The sequence below is a fragment of the Lagopus muta genome, chromosome 17 (assembly GCF_023343835.1).
Source record: "Lagopus muta isolate bLagMut1 chromosome 17, bLagMut1 primary, whole genome shotgun sequence".
Classification (NCBI taxonomy): Eukaryota; Metazoa; Chordata; class Aves; order Galliformes; family Phasianidae; genus Lagopus; species Lagopus muta.
In genome coordinates this window covers 591,280-598,871 of record NC_064449.1, presented here as the reverse complement: position 1 = coordinate 598,871, position 7,592 = coordinate 591,280, and positions in this window count along the sequence as shown.

The following is a 7,592-nucleotide window of genomic DNA, read 5'->3' as shown; positions in this document are numbered from 1 at the left end:
GCCCCACCTTTGCATCTGCTGCATTTGCTTTATTAAGCGGTCAGTGCACCTGCTAGCTTAGCGAAAGCACCTTGGTGAATGCTCCCAGTGCAAGCCTCCTCTGATGAGCAGGAGAAATGCAACTGAGTCAACAGCATCATCTGAATTCCAAAGTGTGGGTGGAAGAAAAGAATCGTCCTTTGTTGCCGAACCTAAAATCCCAAAGCTTTCTTCACTGTGTAATCTGTTGGTGTCAGCAGATTCTGGGTGTTTTACTGCCAACACTCAGCTGAACTTCCTTCAAGTTGCAACATCAGGAGGGTTAATTATGTACAAACTGTTGGCCAGGGCTGAGGTCTGGCATGTGCAGATCCAGCTGTGCTGGAGACACGATCCAGAGGTGATTGTCACAGCCAAGGCCCCGCATTCCCAGAGACTCAGGGCCGGCTGTGTTCCTGGTATCAGCTCGGGGAAGGCAAGGAGAGCAGGTTCTGGAGGCAGATTTTCTTCATGCGTGAGGTCCTGGTTCAAAGGAAACGCAATTGTGTGTAGAGAATTAGCATTCCAGGAAAGGAGCTGGAACAATTTTGAGTTTTAATCTCTCTTTTTTTTTTCTTTTTTTTTTTTTTTTCTGCACTCTGCAAGAGTTGGAAATTTTCAGGTACAGAAATGTTCTGTAAGAATTAAAAAATAAAAGTCCTGGGGGAAAATGAAGTGTTCACCATTTATTTTTGTATGAATGAATGGTGCTTTACAACTGTACAACCTTTTTGATGAATAACTGACAAAAGGCATCTTGGAGATTTCTCTCCAAGGCATGGAGTGCACTTTGTTTTTAGAGATTCTCCCTCAGGATTCCAGCAGCTAATTTGCCAGGTGCTCCAAAGAGAGAAAAGTCTTTCCTGCTCCTTCCCACCAACATGCAGCATTGCCAAGCCTCCATCCTCCCCCTTCCAGCAGCACTTAAAATGCACTCTGTGGATTTCCCAATATTTGTAACCTCGGCAATTGGAGCTTATCTCCCTGATAAATGAAAGGACACAAAACACACACGTGGCTTATCTGAGAGCTAACAGAGTGCTCTCCTTACCTCACTGAAGGTGAAGACGTGGGAAGTGTTCTGTCAACAATTGAAAGAGTGCAATTAAAATACATATTGATTCGCTTTTCACTTGCCCTGGTTCCATGTCAGCCTGATGCTGAAGCCAAGTTTTTGACACCTGGCTCTTCCACAGTAACTGTATCAGGCCTAGAGATGCTGACTTTCTTCTTTTCCTTCAACTGCCTGGCATCCAGCTGGACCACCGGTGCCTCTACCCAGCTGCTACACAGCCCCTCTCTGCGAGATCTCCTCCTCACAGAGCTCAGTTTAAGGTCTTTTGTCTGTATAGCAGAACACTGTTCTCCCTGGCATGATGAAGGGCACCGTAGTGCCCCTGCTTCACTTTTTTTAATCCATTTTTCTCTTAATCGTGGCATAATTAAGTGACAACAGCAAACTGCTGCTCTCTGACACAGGTCAGATGTCAGAGTGGCCAAATGGCCTTGTTGCCAAAGAGGAAAGGCAAACTGAATACACTCAAAAACAGCTTTTTTTCCTGTTTTTTGGCAAATTGTCCATTTTCCTATGTGCTTCTTCACCAAGTCCACCATTTTCCCTGATAGAAATACTTGACAAGGGAAAGCACAGTTGTTGGTGCTTCCAGTGGGTATTTTAAACAACAGTAGTGGTTTGATTTCCTGCCTTATATATGCGCAGTGCTCCCACCTTGCATCTTCCTCGCTCTCTAGTAAATGGCTGTTTAATCTCCATCCCATGGAAAAAGAAAAAGTCAGAACATGCTCATCCCCTGAGAAGGGCTTTTTAATTGCTCTAGCTTGACACTCCAACTTAGTGTCCTCATGGCCACTGATTGATTTCAATTAACATTCTCATGCTCCAGGCACTATAAATAACCCTTGTCTGGCCGGCTGCTTCTCCACTGCCAGCTCAACCTTTCTCCTTTAGCTGCTGCTGCTGCTCATCTTGCTTCTTGGCTTGGCCTCAGGCTCAGTCTATAATTCTTTCCAAACTTCCCTGTATAAAATAATCATGTACATGAAGTAAAACAGGAGTCTCATATACACACTTAATAACTCTTGTGTACTGTATGAGTGGGAATTCCACTTTATAACCCCCAGAGCTTTCAAATGGTTCTCATTTTCGGCAGCATTCCTCCTGTGAGATCTAAAACTTCCCATTTTATCCCAAGCCGTTTCTTTTCCCTTTCAACCTTTCATTTTGTCTCTGGGTTTTGGGGGGCAGGAGGCTGTGGTTTGGGCAGGGAGGCGGCAGGGAGCTGATAGCACTTCTGCTCAGCTCTTCAGCACATGTCAGGGTTCCCCATGCAGCACCACATTTTCTGAATTAAAGATTTTGGCAGCAAAAGGCTGTGAGTAGAGGTTTAAATGAAGCTGATAAGATAAGCTTTACAGGACCTATAGCTAATATTCTACATGTGTTGGTCTGTCTGCCTACCTGTTATCTCTTTCCCGGTGAAAAAGAGAAGAAAGAGAATATTGTGTGTATTTAGACACGTAGTATATGTGACAGATAGGTAACATCTGTATGTATCTGTGTGCAGGAGCAAAACTGATAGGCAGATAAGTAAGAGGTGGCAATCCACAGATTTGTGATGCCAGAAGGGACAGTTGCATCAAAGACGTGCAGAACTGGAGGATTTGAATTGGAGGGACTTCTGTTGTTCTGTTGATGCTTTGAAGGCCAAGGGAAAATAGACACCTCTTTGATAAAATGCACATGTACTTCTCTCCTTTTCTGCCAGCTGTGGATATGGTTGAAGTTACACAATCCTCAATTAAAATTAAAAGTCCACAATATGTCATTATTGTGTCTGGTTATTGTTGTTTATTCCCCACCCAGCAACACGCTGTCTGATGGAAGATCTCAAAGCCCCCAGTCCAGTGGTGTTTAAATTAGGAGGATCTGTGCTGACTTGGCATTAGTCCACAAGTATGACAGAATGAAAGGGAACAATAATCATTGCCCTCAGCAACCAAGAACCCCTTGTTTCAAAAATTCCCCATTTCCTTCAGTAAGGGGCAAGACAGAGAGATTTCAGTGGAATCCACTCCATGACATGGCATAGTTGGCAACCGCACGTGCAGCCACGTATCTGCACATCCCCTGGTGCAGTCAGCAAGCCTCAGGAGGGCAGTGGGAGGCTCGTGTCCCCTGGAGCTATGGTTGTGCTCCTGGCCATACTGCTTGCTGACTTGCATCTCTCCTCGTGCCATGCTTGCAGCTGCGTGCAGAGCCCATGTGCTCGATGCATGTCACGCAGTTGCTAGTTACCAGCACTAATTGAAACATCATTTTCAATCGTACATTCTTTGTTTCTTGTTTTGTTGTTGTTGTTGTTCCTCCGTGCTCCTGCTCCCCACATTTGGAGCCTGGCCTCCGTCCCTCTAGTGTGTCAGTGCTGTCACTGTTGGGCTTTGTGTCAGTGCTGCACTGGGCAGCATTTGGCCGAATGAAAGGATAGTGAAATCGCAGAGATATTGTTAGGCTGGAGCCTTCTGTGAGCAGGCAAAACCATAGCTGGAGGCTGCAGGCCAGATAGGGTTCCACCAGTGCTCAGTGGAGGTGGATAATAGTGTTCTTTGATCTGCTGGCCATGTTTTTTTTTTGGATAAATGGTTTGCCTTGGCTGTGCTGCGGGTGTGCTGCTGGCTTGTGTCGAGCCTGATATCCCTGCAGGCCGTGCCTCCTGCTCAGCGCAGCTGCTCTTGGGCTGCAGGCTGCACTAGTGCTTGGAGTGGTTGCAGAGTGTTGGTCTCCACCTTGCACAAGTATAGATGTGCTGAAGCAACAAACCTGGTCTCCGTGCTTCCAGCTGAGCTCTCATGTTGCTTTGGTTCTGGGGGGATTTGTGCTTATAGCAGTGCAAGAAGTGTCCAAAGGGCAGGATGCTGCCCTGCGTTCTTCATGAGCTTCCATTATTCTGCCCATTCTTAGACAAATTCAGAATGTAGCACCTGTGCACTCAGCATCTGTTTTGTGAGAGGACAGCACCAAACACAAAATGAAGACCCCAAACAAAATAGATTATAATTAAAAAAAAAAAAAAAAAAAAAAAACAGTAGTGATTAATGTATAATGAGAACTTTAGAAGTCCAAAGAGAGTGATTTTGTGTTTGTCTTACACAGTGGCAATTGTGTTCACGTTGCAATACTACCTAATGCAATGAAAAAGAAAATATATGGAATAGTCTTTTCAAATTGAAATGGTTACTGAAAGTGTTGAAACTTTAAATTGTTGGCTTTAGCATTGGAAGTAAATAAAAATATCAAACTAGCCGTATCAAGAGGAGTTTGTGATATATTATAGTCCTGGAAATCTTCTCTTTTCCACACAAACAGTCCTAAAAGAAACTCACACAGGTCTAATCACACAGTCTCCCAGAGCTATAAGTGGACATGCTTGTAGATAAACAAGAAACAAAACATCCTGAGACCAGTGGGAGAAATAAATAGATTCTGTGGAAGGGAGACAGAGTGTGAGAGCGAGAGGAGGAACGGGGCAGATGTGTGCAAGTTTTGAAACTGCTTTTTGCATTACAGGATGTCATTTATTTTGTTTGAAAAACATGTTTTCATGGCATTCTGTGCCTTTCAGAGTTCTCATGTGCTGGAAGCCAGCTCTGACTTCTGTGTCAATGGGCACTCAGGGACTCCAAGCCCTGAGTTATTTGACTGTCAAGTGCTGTTACTAAGTCACTGGAAATCACTTTTTTTTTTTTTTTTTTAACTAAATTAATTTGTTTTACTTCAAGATGCCCAGAGCAATCATTTATATTATGAAGCTGCAAGTGGCAGGAGGACAACTAAAAATAGCACATTCCAAAAGCTCAGATAGAGATGCTGGAAGAGAGATTTTTCCCTCGTTCTGCTCTGCATCATTATTTAACCTTAAAAAAAAAAAAAAAAAAAGATAGGGAATAGATTGCACCCCAAGTAGGTGTTACATAGCTGTGCATGCTAGGATCTTGTCATCTGTGTCTGGCTTTAATCAGCTGAAAAAGGGCACTGGACCCGATCCTGCCATGTTCCGGATAGTGTTGTGCTGGGAATTACTGTAAATACTGAAGTCAGGCAAAATGTCATTAAATAGGGGCAGTAGTAATTATCTGCAAAATCTTCAAGTTTCTCACGTGCTGTGCTGGGGGCACATCATCTGAGGGTGCACAAATGTCTGCGCTGAGGATTCTGTGCCTAAGCTGGTCAATCTGGACTCCCCTTGTATGCATGCAGGGAATGGGGTCTATTTAGGATGCTGTAGGCTGCAGCCTTCTGTAGATGTCAAGGCAAATCAAGTGGATTATTCTGCTCTGGCACTGTTTCCTCAAAAGGGGGAAGCATCAGAGGGATTTGTTTCTGAGAGTTCATAATTCTGGATTTCCTGGTGGAATTTTGAGATGGAACAAGCATGGACCTTAACCTGAAGCTTGGTCTCAAACCTCTGATTTTGCTTGCTTTACAGGCTTGCCCCTCATTACAGGGATCTCTTTCCAAGCTGTTGGGGCATGTGGTTCAACTTGACTGACAAGTCCAGCCTATAAGAGATGCAGAGATGTGTCTATATCCTGACGTACCTACCTCAATTTCCCCCCCTCAAATGACTTAGATTACAAAATGTACAAACATCATCAGCTAATTTAGCCTCAAACCACCTGAAAATCTCATTTAGGAGAAGGAATTTGCCCTCTTGTTTGTAGTTCTGGACTTTTAGCACCCTGAGTTCTTGGCTGAGCTACATCATTGCCAGATCAAGTAGCACCAAGAAGATGGCAAGCCACTGCCCACTTTATATCATCTGCCTTGATAAGCTTGCATTATAGTTCTGCTAACCTCTGTCCATAGAGCAAGTGAGCCAAAGACTTGCCCAACACACCTTCTGCAAGGGGCTGGTGTTTCTCCTGCCAGGTGTGACCTGAAGGGCTGCAGCCCCAAGGGAATGGGGCAGTCAAACCTCACTGCCCAAACTTGACACAGGATAAACTGTTTTTTCTCCCTGTAACAGGGACTTGTGTTTGAGACCACCAAGAAAAGGTTAACACAGGACCATTTTTACCTTTCTGGTTGTTTTGATTGCCAGAGAAAAGATTTTGCATTTATTTTGTGTAGGATCAGAAATTACTAGACTACAGACATCAGTTCTGATAAAAGTCCAAGTCCTAACCAAAAAAGAAAAAGAAAATAGAAGAATGCAAATTTAGTCTTTTGCACAACCAGAATTCCTCTGTGTATCTAGTCATTCTTCTGACAGTTGTGTCTTTGCCTTCTTAAGGAGTTTCCCCAGCTGACTGTGTCACTCATTTCTCCTCCAAAAGCACATAGGCTGACATCAAGGAGCATATCTCCATTTAGACTGATGTGTCCCTAATTTCCTAGCTGCTGCCAGACTAGCTGCTGTCGTTCATGGCCAAGTACCCTGGTGAGATGCAGACGATCACATAAAGTGTTTTGTTGTCATATCCCATGTGTTTTTCCACTTCTATAGGCTAATGATTTTGAATGTCTTAGAGACTCGTTTTAATTTTGTCATGGGATTGGATGGTTTCTCAACTAATCAACTGGGATCAGTTACTGGGAACAGTCTGTGCTGGGATGTGCTGTGGGTTTGGCTGACTGTGGCTCAATAGCTTATAAGTGATGGGGCTGCTTGCAGGCGGTAGCCATCATCTCTGCCTGTGATGTGTGACGGTGGGTTTGTTCTTGTGCTTGTTGAGTCCTTGGCTGCTTGTTTGTTGTGGTCATCACGTTCCCAAGTTCTGATTTCTTGGTTATCGTGTAACTGTGCAGACCACCACGGCTCTCTCCCTCCCGTTGCTGCAGCTTCCTGTCAACCACTGTTTGTTGTGGGAGATGTGTGGTGGTGTTTGGGGGCTTGTTCCTTTGCTCTGGTTGCGTGATGTTTGCATTGTAGCTGTAGGTTTCTGTGGTAAACCCTTTGAGCTCAGAAAAAAAAAAGAACAAATCAGTTTTCCCTTCCTTGTCATTTGGGAAACGCAAACATGATCTTGTTCAGCACAACCACAAAAACTTGGAGATCAAACTGGGTTAATTAAGTGTCCCACAACACAGAAATTCACTACTTCTACTTCTCCACTCTTGTCTTTCCACAACCAGATTCCTGCTGCCAGCTCCGAGCAGCAGGGAGATTTGCCTACTATGATGAGGGATGCCTGGGACAGGCCAGTAGTTATGGAGCATCACCTGAGCAAGACTGGATCTTCAGTACTAGAAGAGTTTATCCTCTGAAACCTAAATTTCTGCTGTTGTTTGCCATATTACTGCATAAATCTGGCATTTTTATTGTGGAAAAGTAATGACTGTGTCAGGGAAATGGAGAGGAGGAGTTGGGGGGGCAGAGGTTTATGTTTATATCAAGTTCTTTCATGCAAAGAAAAATGTACTTTTAAAAAGCTGCGTTTTGGTGATTTGTCTGCGACTCCATTCCTCTCCTTTTGCTTCCTCTCCAACTGCTGAATGTTCCCTTTACCTGTACAGATCAGCATGGAGTGGTGCAGGGTTTTATGTGCACAGCATT